The sequence below is a fragment of the Pteropus medius genome, unplaced genomic scaffold, assembly GCF_902729225.1.
Source record: "Pteropus medius unplaced genomic scaffold, Ma_sr-lr_union100, whole genome shotgun sequence".
Lineage (NCBI taxonomy): Eukaryota > Metazoa > Chordata > Mammalia > Chiroptera > Pteropodidae > Pteropus > Pteropus medius.
Window position 1 is genome coordinate 9,402,789 of NW_024351073.1, and position 19,644 is coordinate 9,422,432.

Sequence of the window (19,644 nt, forward strand, 5' to 3'; positions counted from 1 at the left end):
TCCTCGGTCAGAGACAAAGGACTTATTATTTATGGCAATAGCAGTAGCAACTGTAGCAGTATTTTCTCATGCCAGTCAGTTCCCAAACCCCAATTTCAACAGGAAGATGTGAAAAGGGGCAGATGACATGAGCGCATTGAGTAGATTGTTACAAGAATGCTGAGGCTAGGAAGCCGGATTCAGGCTTCTCCAAAAAAAAGTTGTTATTGCTCCTGTTCACAAGGAATGGAGGAATGCAAAAGGCCTAATGGAATTGGCTACTGACTTGGAATTACAGATTTGAGAATACTTTTTCAAGTGCAGATGATTGAGCTGCTTCTACAAGTTAAAATTGTATTTGGTGCGAAAAATACAAGTAAAACAGAAACAAAGAAAATAGAGTCTTGTACTAAAAAGAAGAAAATATGGGTACAATGAAGGTAATGAAAAAAATATATATGCATACACACACATTCAAGTTTAAGAGATCAACTGAAAAATAAGAGTATTCATATAATGGGTTTGCTCTATCATCAACTGAGGGTATAATAATTATTTTAATTTTTATTTTTTGAAATCTTTAATAAATGTAATTTTAAATTAATTCTTTCCAGGAATCAGCCCTTAGAGTTGTGGAGTTTGATGCTAATGCTGGGTATTCAATGTCAGAACTATCTGTACTACAACCAGTTGGGGTTGAAAATAAATATCATATAAATGCTGCTAATGACAAATATGTATCTTTAGTTCAGAATTTCTCTTCTGAGTTTTGCCTGTACTTATTCTGAATTTCTCCCTAAAAGTGAACCCATCATTTACCTTTCTTTCCACTCTTACTCTTTCTCCATTGTTTCTATATTAGTAAATGGCAAACTACATCCACCCAGTTTTTCAAGCCAGAAATAATGTACTCACCTTGATCCCTCCTCCTTGAACATCTTGCATATCTATTTACTTCTCATGAAGCTGGAATTTATCCACCTCTCTGCATCTTCACTGCCACCAACTCTCTGCAGGCTACCATGATCTGGATGCCCACACTAGTCTTCAAGTGATTTCACATGTTCTTCCCTTTCAACTTTTCTAGTGATGCCATATTTATCTTCAGAAGACTTCGTTTGTCTTTAAGATGAATTATAACCTTTTTTTGATTATGTTACCAGAACATTTATTTTCTGAACCTCATAACTCATCTTTCTTCCCTTGAAATTCTGTGCTTTAGTTAGACTGATCATCACTTTCCTGTAATGCTCAGATAAAGTCTCACCTCACAGACTCTCCACATACTGCTTTCTCTTCTTGTTTCTCCTCTATACCTGGGTTAATATCTACTTATTTCAACAGTAGCAACTTAACCATCGCACATTCTGGGGTCTCTTCATAGACCTCAAGGCTATTTGAAGTCCACAATCTGTATGTTTCTAACATAGCCTGTATATTGAACACTGTTTTAATAGTCATCTAAACGAATTATTGAATCTGTCTCTTTCTGATACAGGGACTTCAGTGAGGGCATAGAAGGCATTACATTTTCACTAAAATCTCCTAAGCACTTAGAAGTCTGTAAATTACATTTAGGCAAATCATTGACTAATACATTGCAATTGTTCTTCCCAGAATACCTGAAATCCATGAATTTGTTCCTCAGAGCTATAATGCTTATTATGTTCACATACAAATGTATATTTCAACTAAAAATTCTCTTTTCAAGGTTGGGCCTCCTTTTATTCTTATTTTGACCTCATGGCAAGGTTTCTGGCTTTCTGATTTTTTGCCTGTCTTCTGCGCACTTGAAAAGCAGGAATAAATTAGAGAATATTTGTCATATTTCATGCCTGCTTATCAGCAGCATTTCAGGTGCTTTAAGTGGAAGAGATGAGAAACATCCATGGGAATAAAATCAGTGCATTCTTCCATTTACTACTTCTAGCAGCAGTGAAATCAATTGTATCTAAGAGGCAAAGCAGTATGCTAATAACACCTTTTATTCAGGATTGTCAGCTAAGTGGTCAGTTTTCACTTTCTAGAGCATTATATTAACCCATTATTGATCTAACTTCTTAAAAGACAAAAAAAAAATGATCACTGCTATTATTTACTGAAGACTTGTTCCAGATCTTATTAGAAATAATTTTCATGAATTATTTTATTTCAAAGACCCAACAGAAACTATTCAATAGATAGTAAAACAGCCATGTTTATTGAGCACGTACTATGGGCAGACAATGTTTTAGTTGATGGATTAATAGCAAAGAACAGATTGGATATAATAATCCATGCTCTCCTGGAGTTTGCATTTCGGCATGGAAAGCAGACAATAACAAAATAAATACATATCATTCTGTATTAGAAGATGATAAGGGCTACAGAGAAACGTTAAGTTGTCAATGGGTTTTGGGGAGTGACAAAGACCAGCTCCTTGACCAAACTCCACTCAGGCACCCCTCCTCTCTTCTCAACTACACCCTGACTTAGGAACTTTCGTGTTTTCTCTGCGTTGCCCAGTTTTTGCAAGAATCCTGCTCAGTCACTTAACCAGAATCCTTTATCCCCAATCCAGTTCTTCAACCTCCACCACTCAGCAGGTGATGTTTCATCACTATGGCCTGACCTCAGCAAGAAGTCTTTTAGGTAGATTTAGCCAAAATCCCTCTTGACTGCTGATGTTTCCTCTTAGTAATTTTCCATCCTTGATTATAAATTTCCGCTTTTCCTTGTGGTGCACGGAGTTGAGCCCTATCTCCCTTCTAACTGTTTTTCTCTTAGGAAGAATAGTGAAAACTTTCTATATCCCATAGAAATAGAAAAAAAAAAAAAAGAAAACAAATATTGTCTCGTTAATCATGTATATGCACTGGATATATTTTCTTCATATGCTTTTTAAACCTTTATTTATGATATCTTTTGTGATTGTATTTTCTTGAAACCTTTTCACACTTATCAGTATCACGGTACTGTCAGCTATAGTTATATTTTATTGTATTTTTCTTAAGAATTCTTCACATCCTTGAGTCATCAGATATTCTACTGTCATTCTATTTCTAAAACATAAAGTATTTATTTTTCATGTTATGTTGAAAATAGAAATAAAATGTATTTGGGGGTCATTTCTTTCTAAGTCCATTAGTTAAAAATGCTACTACATGAAATAAGATGCTAAATATTAAATAACAATCACAATCTTGTAGTATTCCCTTTAGATTCAGTGAAAAGAGGCCCCTAACTAGGGCTCTATGCTTAAGAGCATGGAAATGCACTAACATGTAAAATGAAGTTTTACATTAAAATTTCTACTTGTTTTTAGAAAGGTGTAATTGTCAAGGTTTTCTGGGTCTCAGTACTTGACTGCTTTCCAGAATGATTCTAGTACCACTGTATGGGATCATATCTACATGTTTACTGGATATTTATGTAAGATCCACTACATTGCTCAGAGATCAAGGCTTATTATTAAATTTAAATACTCTTTCATTTGTAAGTTGCTCAAAGTTGTCTGTACAAGATAAAATAAATATAGAAATGTAATAAAATAAACATACTATCATATGTGACTTTTCTTCTAGAAGGATATTACCTGAATTAAAAATGTATTCAAAAACAAAAAGTGAATCATAAATACTGATGCAAGATAAGATGAGCTATTAAATTTTCAGCATAATTTATAAACTTTCTAAAATTATTTAGTCATTCATTCTTCAAATGCCACATTCTTGAAAATGTGCAAAGAAATTATCCACTCATCCAATTAAACACAAGTCAAATAAATTAAAATTATTTTTGGATGTCTTTGAGCTTCATTACTTACACGAGATAAGCTGGGATAGATTTTCTCTGGGCCATTGAAGCATTATCATTGGGTAGACAAGCTAGTGCCCTACACCTTTCATTCTATTCTGAATTAATTTTATATGGAAACAAAAAGGAAAAAAAAGAAACATACCATACTAGGTTACAGAATGCATGATATATACACACTTCTAACATGCTTTGAGAAAAAAAAATTAGTTGTATTTGTCTTTAATGAACTATGTAAGTCATGTAAATTGACTGGGGAAAATTGTTTTAAAATAAAACAGAGAACATAGTGTACAAAGAGCTAAACTACAGGAAGATTTGTCTGAAAAGGTGAGGTGATGGAAATCAAAAGGTGATGGAAGATAGCTCCAAAAACATGGTAAGAAGAAAACCAGGAACTGAGGAGGTTTCAGAGCTAACAAGGTCATTATTGCATAAAAACTGTGTAGTTTCTAGGCTTTCCAAAGGTTATGTGCCCCCATACTTTAACCTCAAAAATGTCAGTTACAGTAGTAAACTTATTACCAAATGCCATACCTAAAATCCTATGTATTTCTTCTTTCCAAAAATGTAACCATTTTAGAACTACAAAATAATTATTGGTTCTAAACAGTAACTAATGAGAGGCTTAACGTATCTAGAGATTAATTTTAATTCGTGATTCTTTGAAAAGTTATTCCAAAACAAAATTGCTTCTGATTATTTTGATCATTTTTCAGTCACAAAATATTTGCTGTAAAAGAATTTTCAAACCATTTCTAAAACAAAGCAGCAGCCCAAACATTTTTGACTGTGGCTTTGTATTTCATCAAGGTATAAGTATTTCAATTACCAAATAACAAGGCTCTATCATCTAGGGGATTGACTACATACAAAATGAATGATTTATTTAAAGTGTACTTATACAGCAAAAAGGTACATTAAAAATCCATCTTTCAGAAGACAAGACATTTTCCAATTATTCTGGGAAATCTTTACTTCTTCCCACAGGCCACTGTCCATATTCTCTTAAAATGAACAAGAATTTATGGGAGATGTTAATGTCTCATGAGTAATTAATAATTGAAATTAGAAGGTACATAAAAATTTAAAAACAGTAAAAGTCTTCACGGAAAACTTATCAAATTAAACCAATATTTTACTTGAGGAAAATTTATATTGTTAATGCTGTATGTTAGAAAATTATCTAGAATTTAAAAAATTAGTTAAGTGATCAGTTCAGTAAGTTCAGAAATAAAATGTAAACAAAGAAAAAATACAAGAAAATTAACATTAAAAATACATATAATTAGAGATAAGCAACAGAATGAAAATCTGGCTTTCTAATATGACCCACAAAAGAGATTCACTTCTAGAAAGAGTAATAAGGGAAAGAAAGAAAAAAAGAAGTCATATTAATATCTAAAACAGGAAAAGAGCAAAACCATAAAGAGATTAAGATAGAAAAATATATAAGAACATATGATCAACTTTGTGATAATTTAAAAAGAAAATGTACTACTACTAGAAGATAACTCAATCAAAAATAACACACCAAGAATTGAAAATCTGGATTGATCTTTAACTCTCAAATTTCAGCAAACCAACAAAATAAAATAAAAATGAAACCAGACCCATTTCATTTTACTAGTATTTTTCAACAATTGTTTTTAAAAAAACAACAGATCATTCTTATCTTTTATAAAACAATCCAGAGAATAGAAAATTAGAACAAAACTCCTGTCTTCAATTTATGCAGTCCATACGTAATTATATTATGTGAATACATAGTGCGTAGTTCTTGATACTAAAACTAGATTAAAATTCTCCAGGAAAAGAAAAAGAAAATCATAGGCTAATCTCATGTATGTACTCAGTTCCAAAAATTCGAGTAAAATTGTAACAGAATTAATCCCCAAAACAGAAAAAACAATAAACATTGCAAACAAGTGGAAACAAACACCTTCCTCTGTTAGAGAATTGGATAAATAATGACATTAAAATATTAAATAGCAGTTAAATGGATGAATTACTTTCACATATCAGTGCAAATAAATCATAGAAAAATATCGAATTATTAAATCCAGGACAAAAATGTTACATATGTTATGCCAAATACATAACTTCAAACACATATGTTTGTATGAATTGATTCAAATTCAGTAGAAAGAAAACAAAACACTTTGTATGACAAAAATGTACATCGAATTTAGCCTAGTTTTTAACTCTGTCCAGGGAGGAAGGTGGGGGAGATGAGTGGAGTATCTTAGCGATATCTGTAACATCATATTTCTTTATAATCATGTATATATTTAAAGATCAAATGGCCAAACGTTATCATCTATTTAAACTTCTATATGGTGACCTGTTATATTAAATTCTGATTACTTGAAATTTTCACCATTAATAAAAATGAAATATAAAAATAATGATTGATTTTTGTAAAAGTAACTAACTTCTTTTAAAATGTCAATTACTTTACAAATAAGTATGTTAGTAATAAAAAGATGTATAACTCTCAAACATTTTTATACTACAGTTTTAAAAAGTGGTAAAAATGAAAACTTCTATAACAAATTTTTTAGTTTTCTGGATTAGCATTGTACTGTAGCAGAGCTGGTAATTATTTACAAAATTATCATTCATTTGTTTTTCCACTCCCACTCTATAGAAAGAAAATGGAAATTCTTTTAATTCTGCATTCCGCTGGCAGGTTATTATTATAGAATATAATTTTAATAATGCACATTAATCAATGGAAAATGGAAAGAAATTGGAACTATTTTTAAAACCTTCTTCAACAAGACTAGTTACCAGGTCTTTAACTTATGTGGACTAAAATGTGCTTCCCCCCACAATTCATATGTTGAAATTTTAATTCCTGATGTGTCTGTATTTGGAGACAGGGACTTTTAAAGAGATAAATGAGGTTAAATAAGGTCATAAGTGTTAGGCTCTAATCCAATACAACTCTTGTCCTTATAATAAAAGGAAGAAACATTAGAGATACCTATTTCTCCCATGTTCATGTAAAGCCACAGTGAAGAGTTAACTATCTACCTGTACACCAGGAAGAGAAAAACCAAATCTGCTATGACCTTGATCTTGGACTTTCAGCCTCCATAACTGTGAGGAAATAAATGTTTATTTTTAGTGTTTAAGGTATCCAGTCTATGATATTTTTGTTAAGGCAGTCCTAGCAGACTAATACAATTAAGGTTGCCTAAAAGTCAGTCCCCTCACTAATCTACTGAGAATATGTTAAATTAGTAGTTTACAATGAGTAGTTTACAGAAAATTCAGAGTTAGACACATATCTTAGATCTCTAAGATAAATGACCTTTATTCTAAATTAATTATTAAGTAACACAGCATCCTCCTATAAGAGGAAAATATTTGTTTTTATTCCAAGTAAAAGAAATATGGTGATTTCTTTTTACAACATGCCACTGGTTTTAAACAGACACATTGTTTATCAGTAATTCTTCTCTAAGTTAAATTCAGTTCTGCTCTATTTATATTAGCTTAACCTTTAAAAGTTTACAACTACATCTTTTTTTTTAATTAATTAATTAATTTATTTTTTTGGTGAGGCAACCCTTGGTTGACCTCACAGATTGCAAGGACCTTGTCAGCTTACAATCCCTTAGTTTATATTTTTTATGCCTACAGCGCCTGGTCTTCCTAGGTGGTCTCCCATCCAAGTACTAACCAGGCTTGACCCTACTTAGCTTCCGAGATCGGACGAGATTGGGCTTGTTCAGGGTGGCATGGCTGTAGACTACAACTACATCTTGATTCAAAACTACTTAATAATTTAGAATATATTGGAAACTATGATTCTGTATTAAAATTTTAAATACATACTACATTCCCCTATACTTCAGAGACAATTTATTTCCATTTGGTTGTTAGTAATTGTAGGTGTTTGAAAACAAAATTACATGCTACTATTTCAACTCATGACTGTATTTCCCCAGATGTTTCAGAAGTTACTCAATTCACAGTCCATCATTTTCTCTTTTTATTCTGCATTCTGCTGGCAGGTTATTATTATAGAATATAATTTTAATAATGCACATTAATCAATAAACAACTATGAATTTTTATTGCATTATGGAGCAAATATATATTCCTTATCCACATACTTAATAGAAGCAGAAAGTAGAAGGGTGAATGTTGGGGGCTGGAGGCAGGTGGAAACTGGGAAGTATTAATCGAAGGGTACAAAGTTTCAGTTTGCAAAGTGAATAAGTCCTAGAAATCCACTATACAGCATAGAGCCTATAGTTAATAATACTGTACTGTATACTTAAAAATGTGCTAAGAAGGTAGATCTTATATTAAGTATTGATGTCCCACATAAAAATAATAACAACGAGGATAGGAGGAAACTTTTGAAGGTGACAGGATATAGTTAGAGCATAAATTATGGTGATGATTTTATGGATTCTTTTTCTAAATGCATCAAGTTGTATACATACAAGTGGTATTATGTTGTATTTGCTTTTCTGTGTCTGGTTTATTTCACTTAGCATAATGTCCTCAGGTTGTTCTAAATGGCAGAATTTCCTTCCTTTTTTACTGAATAACATTCCATTGAATATATATACCACATTTTCTTGAATAGTGAGAAAAAAAAACTAAACAGTTGATTGAAAAATATTCACGAGTCATGAACACACAGACGCACACACATAAGATAACTTACACATGTACACACAGATTTAAAATTAGCTCTTGAAACTTTGAAAAAATAATCAACACACGTAATAAGAGAATTAAAACTATACTGACCATTTCTATCTTATAATGACAAAATTTAAAAACTAACAATACACTTTATTACAAGTTATGGATTAACAGGCACCCTTATGCATAGCTAGTGAGTTTGTAAACTTGTATAACTCTTATCTGTGTAATTGACATCTTTAAAAAAAAATCCTACATTTGCATTTACACCTTTATAATTGTATTTTTAAAAATTAACTTTAAAGTTGTCCCTCCAACAATACAAACATATGCAAAGTTACCCATTGCAACACAGTTTACAATAATAAAATATCAGAAACAACCTACAAACTTTCCCCAGAAGACTGGCTGAGAACTATATAACAATAGATTATGAAGTTTTAAAATAAAATGGAAAGATTTTATGATGTGAAGTAGTTTTCAAGACAAATTATATCTTAGAAAAAAGCAATGGATAGATAGGTAGGTAGGTAGGTAGGTAGATAGATGATAGATAGGTGATAGATAGATAGATGGGTATAGATTATATATTATATATATGTATGTGTACATATATATATTAGCTAAGAGGAAGTGAAGAAATTCAGACATATGAGTATATATGTGTGACCTTATTTTTGAAAAAAGAAAAGAAATGCAGATCATAAATACAAAATTAATTAAACCACTTACTGGAAAGAACAGCAGTGGGAGACGGGATGGAGAATGGAGTGAGACTTTGATATTTGAACTGTTACTTATTCTCAAAGTTAACACAATTAAATTTGAATCATATCTAAAAGAGAGGTAAAACTAAAATTAAATGCAAATAGAAAAAAATAACTACATCAAATTGATAATATGCAGAGAATACATACATATACCCACACACAGAATAATTTCAGGTAACTATGAATATTAACTTTGTACTTCCTTTATGGGATATAGACTTAAGGGCAAATAAGAAAAGAAATCTTGAACTTAAAAGGTTGTTATTAGTAGTAGTACTGGTGAAGCAATTCCAATACTATTTTTTACACATAATGAAAGGAAATAAAATATCTTGATATGGTTGGAAACTCAGATACCCTATATGAGAAAAGGGAACTATAAAAAAACAATATGGGTAAAGTAAGACAAACACTCAATTTTAATGGTGGGAGGGTTGAAATTAAAAGTAATATGAACTTGGAGATAGACCTCCAATATCATTCCTAGAAGGCCTCCAATAAGGCCTAGAAGCCATGAGACTGCTCTAACAATGAGCGTGACTAGAATCCAGTCATGTTTTTGTAAACTACTTGCAAGCTTCTTTAAGAAATCAGTGATTTCAGGTCTGGAGAATGAAAAAGACAAACTAAATCTCTAACAATTTTGTGTCAGAAATCAAGGATGTGCTGCTCCAAAACTAATGGATGTAAATCAAAAAAAAAAAAAAAAAAAATTCTAGTACTTACATTATCTAAATTTTGCCAGTGGAGCTTCTTTGACCTGGTTTTTGTTCCCTTTCTAAAAGTCTGCCTCAGAATCTTTCCATAAGCTGTTCATTGTGCTCTAAATGCCCTTTCCCAGATGTCCCACCGGCTCACTTGTAGGCTTGGTTTCAATGCCTTCTCAGTGAGGTTTATCCTAATCACTTCATTCAAAATTTTCTTCATCCCAGCTCTTGTGATCCTCCTCTGCAAGCTCTTTTTTCCATCACATTTACAATTTTCTAAATATTATGAAAATTAATTTTTTATCCTGATGTCTGCACCACCCCATACACTAAAAAAAATGCCAGTTAATGAGGTGTTTTTTTGCTTGTTTTATTCACTGTTACTCATTATTCACTAGGTCAAGCCTAGTGCCTAGTGCCTGGCCTAAAATATACTCTCGATTAATATAACTTCTCAAATAAGTTTATTGACTCCTAAATTTACATTGTGTCTACTACATCACAGACATTTCTTTAAATATGGTCATCTGCTTTATAAAATAGAAAAAAGAGTTTCAGAAAACAAATCATTTGTGCACAGTTTAATATTCTTAAAGTAATTTTAACACATTTTTTCATTACATATTTTTAATAAGCAATCAAATCTTGTCAGTCCTTCCCTCCAAATGTCTCTAAATGTGTCATTTAATTTAATTATATGTCATTTTATTTACTTACTAACTTCTACCTTAGTTCTGGAGCTCATCATCTCACACCTGGATTACTGAAATAGCCTCTCTTCTGGCAACCATACACAAATTATTTTCTGCATCATTCCTTCCTAAATGAGTGTTTGATTTCTCTAAATAACATCTTTCAAAATGTGACTTTTAAACTCAAAAATTATCAATGAGTCTCTAGCCACTTATGAGATTATATCTTCAGTTTAGCTTTCAAAGCACTAAGGAATCTGTTGCTATTTACATTTTTCTCTTACCTTTGACTCATTCCATACATTCGACTCTGAATGAGTATAGGCTATTTATTTTATTTCATTATTATTTTACTTCATTTTACTAACTTTTGTATTTCAAATGAGAAAACTAAAAAGAGACACCGTATAGGTAGACTCCAACTATCATAAAGATCAAGAATTACTTTTACAGAACAGGAAAAACATGAAACATAAAAACAAAAAACAAAAAAAAAGCCTTCCAAACTTTTAAAACCACTTTATTGGGAAATATAACCCCTCAAATTATGAGAAACTAGAAAGAACAAACCAAGAAAAGAGAAACAGTACAAAAAAACAACATCGAATGGCCACCTCTCTTATCTCATGGCACCACTTGAGAAGATGTGTATTAAATATTCCCCACAACCATCCATCATGGGAGGAAAGATGGGAGGACTTATTTATAGGCATTCATTTTAAGTGGGTCAGAAGTTCACCCCATAAATCATTAACTCCCTTGCACTTACGGATTGCATGGTTCTGAGGAAGGGTATTGCCATATTGCACCAACATGAAGCTGATTGTAACCTATGCAAAAACGGATGTTATAGATAGATGGAAAAAGCATAGGAGAGACTGAAAGCATCAGTGGTACAAAAGTGGTGTCAGATACAATCTACACCTGCACTACCATGCTGTGTCCCTGCATGAAATCCAACTTACATATGAGGTACACTGAAAGTGGTAGCTGCAATATCTTTGAAGACTTACTGAAAGAAATTTAGTAAAACAAGTTCTAGTCTTTGCTACTATAGCTTAGGCTGAGTATGTAATTGATATCCACACCCCTCCTTAGTCACACATTGTATATTTTCTTCACACTCAGGTGACACTGTAGCTGGCTGGATTGCTTGCCTTTTCGTATAACCTAGAACTTAATCCTAGAGAGTCTGGAGGTCATAGTTGCTTGTCTTTTATTTTTCAATCTTGCTCTTAACAGTCAAATTATTTACTGATGCCCACATTCCACTCTGTCAAAAGAAGAGATCACCAATTGATATCTAAAATTAGCCCCACCCTCAAACAGCTGAATTCATTGCTTACTGAGTTTTAGAGAACTATACTGTAAAGCACAGTCTTTTTGAGCAGAGCAAACTACTATCTTACATGGGTTTGGAAGGTATGGACTTCAAGGATTAATGAACTTTCAGATTTCAGAGGTAGAAGCAGGTTGAAGTTAATTATGCAGGTATGCTTACTAATGTGAGATTGTAAGTGATTGGTTGGCATTTAGAGGCATTTCATTGATGTGATTCCTTCCTCAATTTGTTGACTTTCAAGAGCAAAGAATGTCATTACTTGGTAGTTTTTCAGAAGCATGTTCATTGTGGCGGTGTTCATTTTGTTGTTTTTCTGTTTTGTTTGGTAGGGGGAAGGTATATAAATTTAATATGTATATGATGGAGACCACCATGTTACAGTCTCTTAATCTTTGCTGGTGGTCCTTACTCCATCGTTGGATGTGGTTTTGATTCTAATTTTCTTTTTCGAATGTGGGACTTATGTCAGTTTCATGGATTTCTACTGATACTTCTTACAAAGCTGTGAATGAAAGGCCTTATAAGCCATTTTAAGGAGTTATTTGTCTTTCAGTCACTAGAATATAGGCACACCTGAGATATTGCAGATCTCTGCAATAAAGCAAATAGAGCAATAAAGTCATAAATTTTTTGGTTTCCCCATGCATATAAAAATTATTTTACACTATACTATAGTCTAGTAAGTGTGCAATAGTGTTAGGTAGCTAGTCAGACATGGGCAACAGGAGAACAAAGGAATAGGGACCTTCCTTAAGGGCCTCCCAGAAATACCACCCTTTTAGGGTTGTAAATTACCCCAAATCCTAGAGCACAAAGGCCATAAAAGCTGCTGGCTAAATCAGCGACAAACGCATGTGCAGAAAGTACTGCCCATAACTTTAGCCTCATTATATCATTATAATCTCATGACTCTGCCTAGAAGTTCATGAATCTAATTATAACAGACTAAATTCTAGGTAAGCACATGTGCAGTAGGCAAAATGTTATGTAACAGCCAACTGTCTGGCAAAATGACCTCACATACTGATCATCTAGACTTCCCATCATGACCCAAATATAAACAGATCTTCTCATGTCTGCAGTAACAGTTCTCCTGGCTGGAAACCAACTCCTCCCTTTGGGGTGTACTATCTTTATCACTTCACCTCCTAAGTTCCAGAGGCCTACAGCCTTCCTGAGCATGGCCCATCTCCTTCTAAAATGTACTTTCAATAAATCTTACTTTTTCTAAATCTCACAGAACAGAGGGACAACAACACACAATGGCGGCTATCCACCTCCCCCTCCTCCTCCCCCCACACCACTGGAGCAACCAGGATTTCACATTACCCCCACCGGTGACAATAGTATCGTCTAAAACAATGTTCACAGTTTAATTTAAAAAGATACCTTATCGCCGAAAAAAATGTTTGCCATCATCTGAGCCTTCAGTGAGTCCTAACGTTTTTGCTAGTGGAAGGTCTCGCTTCAGATGTTGAAAACGCAATATCTGCGAAGCACAATATGAGAAGTTCAATAAAACAAGGGAAGCCTGTATTATAGGGCTCTCCATGAAGATGTAGGACATTTTAGAATTTCTACTCTGACTGCAGAGCAGAGAATAATGTGTCAGAAAACACAGAGATGGTGAATTAAGACAGAATATATTTTAGATATATATAAAAAAAGAGCAGCTTGTTAATTTAGACTAGCACGGTGGATAAAAGAAGGTGAAAGGAGTGAATTCACGACCTGTTGGGACAATGGCAGCGAGGGCAGCAGGGCCTGGAGGGCGGGCATGCGGTTTACAGAGGCGGAGCGCGCAGAGACTAAAGGCCGCTACCATTTTGCTTGTGGGTTACTGCCCTCCCTCTCCACGCAGGCTCTAAGAGAGCAAACTGGAGGCAATGGGTGGAGCGAACTTCAGTCTTCACAACAGCTGCATTCAACGATTCATTGGAAGGTTTGGGTAAATTTTGGTTGTTTGGTGGGATGGGTTCTATACCCCATTTCCCTGAGTAGCCCTTAAATCAGGATATCCGTGAGCTTGTGCGCGCCACTAGCAGGTGGGAAAGATGTCAGTGAGTGGGCCCCGCGCACAAACCCTCCCTTCACCCTCCTACAGCAATGCACTTTCCCCCAAACCTCGAGACCGCCTCCTGCCCAACCTCCCTCTCCTCAGGTAGCCTTCAGCAGCTGAGTGAAATCCGGTGGGCGGCTCAAGGACGCCCACTAAGGGGTGAGGAGACCAGTGCGCAGACTCTGGGCATCCAGGGAAAAGCCCAGCTGGCGCGGACACACGGTCTGAATCAGGAGCAAGAAATGGAAGGGAGCGGCAGGGGTGGAGGTGGAAGTGGGGGTGAGGGGTAGCGGGTGGGAGAAGCAGCAGGAAAAAGCCTAGCAGTGTCGCCTCTCTGGCAGCCTGTACGGGGCTAAGAAGTTCCCATTGCCCCCCACGTAGTGGTTTCGCAGCATCCTACTGCTCTTGCCCCAGGAGAAGCGATCCCCAGTTTGTGAGGAGGGGAGTGGGAATTCCTTTATGCCATAGTGATTAAAAGCAGAGAGAGGGTTAGCTCAAAGAAGAAACGGGGAGGCCACAGAATAAAACTAGGGTTTTTCTCATTAAAATGGAGCGGGGGATGTTGTTACTGATGAGATTTCACAGTGGATAAAGGAATCCAATGAACGAAATTAAAATGAGCTTGTTTCTAGAGTTCCTCTCTAGAAACTGGGTGAATGAGATTGGAAAAGCAAAACGAAGGAGGAGTTGAGACTGGGTGAAGGGAACAATAAGAAATAAGTTCAGTTTCGGACATCGTCTTAGTTTCTATTGCTGCCGTGAACAATTACCTTGAATTTAGAGATTCAAAATAACTCAGATTGATCAGTTCACAGTTCTGCAGGTCAGAAGCCCTGGCTGGCTGTATAGTTTTTCTGCTCTGCATTTCACAAAGCTATAATGAAAATGCCAGCCGTCTAGGCCCTTATTGGGAGGAGTTAGGAAGAATCTGTTTCTAAGTTTTTTCAGGTTGTTGGCCCAATTCTGGTCCTTGTGGTTGTATGACTGATGTCCCCATTTCCTCAGTGGCTATCAGCCAGAGGTCAGTCTTTGCTCCTAGAGGCTTTCTGCATTCCTTCTCATGCTTTTCAGCTGGCAGTTCTTACTGCAATGATGGGTAGAATCTCTCACACCCTTCCAATAGCTTCAACAACGCCTACTGCCACATTTCTCTGACTGACTCTTCTGGCTGTTCCTCTTTTAAGGACTCAAGTGATTACCTTGGACCTTCCCCCCCAGATAATCTAGAATAATCCTATTTTAAGGTCAAGTGCAGACTTTTAACTCATTTCTTATTTATCAGGGTCCTCAGAAGAGGAATAACCTCAACATAATCTCTGTGAGCATACTAAAGATCAGCCTTTCTGGATAAGATGCTAATCTTATTCACCATCAAAAAACCAATTAAGAGTCCTTAGTTATAAAATGTTTAACCAGTGTATTCTTGCATGGGTTACTTAATGTAAAAAAACAAAAAAAAAATTGTGGATTTATGGATTTATGGAAATATGGTTCTGAAATGGCTCCTTTGCATAATCATTCTGTCTTCATATATTGCCTAGAATGTACCACACATTTTAAATATGAAATTAAGCAGGTTCAAATATGGGAGAAATAAGGCAATTTTGGGAGCTGCATCTGTTATCAGATCTCTCCAATAAAATAATGGTTCATTTGTACCTGATGTTTGTTCAATAATTTATAAAAATTTGTGTTGAGCAAGTAATATAATAAATTTTGTTTTGACTTAACTATTCAAACCTTTTTTATTATGTGTGTGTATGAGATCACCCAGAAGGGTTTAGTATAAAACCCTAAGGAAGAAAAACCTTTGAAGAACAGTCATAGAAAGAGGAGTCTAACAAGAATTGGCCAGAGATAGAGAATATCATATGATAATGTGATGATTAATATTATGAGTCAACTTGACTGAGCCATGGGGTGCCCAGACATTTAGTTATACATAATTCTGGATATTTTGGTGAGGATGTCTTTGAATCAGATTGATATTTATATCAATATACTGAGTAAAGCAGATTGCTCTCCATAATGTGGGTAGGCCTCATACAATCAGTAGAAGGCCTGACTGGACCATAAAGATAGACTCTCCTGTGACCTAACAGGGAATGCCTCCTCCCTGTTTGCATTTGAACTGGTGCATCGTTTTTTTTTCTTGCCTTCTGACTCGAAGTGAAACATCGATTCTTGCTCGGTCTTAAGAATGCTAGATTTCAGTCTGGAATTGCACCTTCTCCTCTTCTGGTTCTCAGGTCTTTGGCCTTGGACTGGAACTATGTCATCAGCACTCCTGGGTCATCAGCACGCTTCAGTCTCCAACTTGCCAGCTGCAGATCTTGGGATTTGTCAGTCTCCTTAATCATGTGAGCCAATTTCTTATAATCTCTCTTTTTCTCTCTTTATCTGGAAACAAATGACTTGAAGTAGGAAAAAAAAAAAAGAAATGAAAAATACTCAAAAATACACTGCAAAATTAATACAGAATGTATAATGTTATCTAATATTTAATGAAATTATTTTTAGGTTTTTAAATAATTGCTTAACAAATACAATATGAAACTAAGTAATGTAAAAAGCAATTTTACTATCGCCTTTTATTTTATCATTACACAGTACATATGTAAACTTAAATCATATTTATGAAAACGAATAAAAATGAACTAGAACAGGAGAAAAGCTATGACTTCAAAAATCAGAGAAACTGAGTTTAGAGACCAACGTGTTTTGTGTTTGGCCTTTTATATTATAAATTTATACTGCAAAAATTGACTCATTTGAAGCACTTAAGTAAAATAATAATAGTAATAATAAAGAAATATTTTCCTGTAACACCAGCAGTATAGTAAAGATCTCTAAGAAAAAATAAGAAAATATTTGTTATAGATAGATGCTTCCGAAATAGTAATAAAGCCAATTAAGTTTAGCAATCTTTTGTTCAGTTTCAGCTGAGTACAATGATTTTTACTAGGCTCTTTGAATATTGTGAAAAGGAGTGATATACTTCCTCTACCCTCCAGATCTCAGCTTATTGGCAGGGGGGTGGGACGATAATAATGCAGAAAACTTTAATGAACAATGTAGTAGCACTAAGAAATTGCAGTAGGAGAACAAGGTAGGTGAATTTAATTCTGAGATGAATGGTTAAATGTGGAAATATAAAGTGATCATTCTTGTACAGGGTCTTGAAAAATAAGTTAATATTTACTAGACAGTAATGGCAACTTGGACAGAGGACAGATGCACAGTCTTCTGTGGGAAGAGGAATAGAATGAAGAAAAAGAAATTAGAAAGTAAAGTGTAGAAACCAAGAATGATAGACTGTCTATTGTAGATTGGGCCTGGGATGTGTATGTGTAAGTATGTGCACATGTGCGCACATGCAGTGTTGTAGCAGTGTGCTAGGTTTAACAACTGTGGTCTAGGGTCAAAAAAATAGAAATGAAGGACCTGATTTATCATGTTTACTAAGTTCTCTGGTATAAATGCCGACCATGGCCGATTCAAGTTACCAGTGTGATGTCATTGAATATGAACTTGGGGTGAGATGTATCCAGTTTGCTCTTAATATGAATTGGCTCCAGCTTACCATTGTGTTTTCTTTTATGTGTGTGCCTGTGTGCATGTGCAACAAGGATAACTAGGAAGTAAATGGAGGAGTGGGAAGGGATGATATTTAGGATTGGAATCAGATACATGAAACACTGTTGGGATAAAATACAAGTCTATTTCTCTATTGTGTAAAAAAATATTCTGAAGATAACATTCTAGAGCTGATATAGTGGTTTGTTAGGAACTCATGGTTCTTTCTATGCTCTGCTGTCTTCATAAATCAGCTTCAAAATATAAAAGTCTTCTTGGTCCAGTATGGTTGCTGGACCTTTATCATATAGCAACTTTGCAGGCTAGAAAAATGAAGATGATTTCAAAAAAGGAAAAAGAAAAGAGATATCACTACTTATGAAAAGGAGTTTTAGAAGTCTAAGCCACACCTCACTTACCAACCATATCATAGTCCAAATCTTAGTCACATGAGTGTATAAATGTAAAAGAGACTCTGAAGTGAATCTTATTAGTTGGAAATTGTAGCCTTAAATAAAAGTCTTTAAAGACAACCTATAAATAAAGGGGATATGTAAAGGCAATTCGAAGGCTCTACCATAAGCTATTAGGGTAAAAAAATAAATTATAAAATATGCCAGGGTCAGAATTACACATCAGCACAGGAAATTTAATATTATTCTGTATCTCTAACTATGGCATTTTCACCTTCATTCTCTTTTATGATGCTGCTTGCCACTTGTGAAGAGAATATTCAATTAGAGATACAGAGACTTTGTAAGCCAAAAAAAAACATGCAATTGTCTTATAGGACAATATTAGCCAGAAAATAATGTGATTGTTTATAGATTCTGAAGATTGTAACAAATCTAATGTCAACTCTATCTGCAGACAATGAGGTATTGTTTTTGCCCTACCAAGATTAAACCAAAAAATGATGTCCAAGACATAGAAGTATTGCTCTGGAAAGATGGCTTAAAAGCAGAAAGGACTATGGACATTGAGGAAATGGAGAGAAAAAGGAAGACCAAAAAGAGAAAGAACCAGAAGTAAAGATAGCACTTTCAAACTGTGCGATGGTAGAAATGAATTCCATGTGTGTTTGTGATTATATAACAGTAAAAATCATTTTTTTCCCAGTTGTGAATTTTACTCAAAGCACTTATGAGATGGCTGTCATAAGTGAGCTCTTACATACGCAGCCTAAGGTCATTGAAGTTGTTTGAGGAAAATAGAAGAAAACAGCAAAGTTTAGGTTTCTACTTAGAAGACTTATTCTAGTGGCAGACTGTATAATTCATGTATTTTGAATGAGTAGACATCGGAGGCATGAAAATGGATAAGAAATCAAACCCAACAATTCAGGAAAGAACTAATGAGCTCTAAATTAAGGCAACAGTATTATTGCAAATGGAAGGAAGAAGTAAAAAATCTTGTCAATTTGCATCACTAGGATTTACAAGTAATTGGCTATGGAAATTTGAAGAAAATAGATTTAAACTTTCCTGTGCGGGTCACTGAATATAGGGTTGCTTAACAAAATAGAGAATGCATTAGAAAGAAAATATTTGTAGAAGAAAAAGGAACAATCAAGTTGAGTAATATTTATTTTTAAGTATCTGCTAACTATCCAGATATGGGCTTTCTGTAATTACTGGAGAGATAAATATAAGTATGAAACTCAGGTTAGAAATAAAGATATTTAAAAAGCATCTGCTGGAAGGATCGTTTCTGGAAATCACTGCCAAAGAAGAATAATGTAGCAGAGAAGGAGCAAAACCTGGAATTTGAGGAAATCTTCATTAGAAAGACTAAAAGGGCACTGCAAAGAGATTGGGAAGAGGGGAGACACAGTTATAGGAACAATTCATCTGCGTAAAATATTAAATTTTGAAAGTTCTGCTAATACATACCTTTTCTCATAAGAAAATCAAAGACACATGTAAGAAAAACAATAATAATGATTGAATCTGTCAGGGCTCTCGATAGCCTACCTCAGAAAATGATTCTAGATATTTTGAGAAATAGAATCAGAAGTTCAGAGGCAGGGCAAGAGACCAGGGGCCAGGTGCCG

At 34.4% G+C, this 19,644-nt stretch overlaps 1 long non-coding RNA gene and 1 pseudogene across 1 annotated transcript in view; both read right to left on the reverse strand.

Annotated features, from left to right (window-relative positions):
- LOC120586234 (uncharacterized) overlaps positions 1–19,644 on the reverse strand; it is a 66,183-nt gene that overhangs the window by 46,063 nt on the left and 476 nt on the right. Inside the window, exons 2-3 of the long non-coding RNA XR_005648645.1 lie at positions 16,243–16,429; positions 13,346–13,445 (exon numbers count right to left, since the gene is read on the reverse strand). This is a non-coding gene — a long non-coding RNA (uncharacterized LOC120586234). The remainder of the gene's footprint in view (positions 1–13,345; positions 13,446–16,242; positions 16,430–19,644) is intronic.
- Positions 7,417–7,535, reverse strand: LOC120586381 (uncharacterized; annotated as a pseudogene).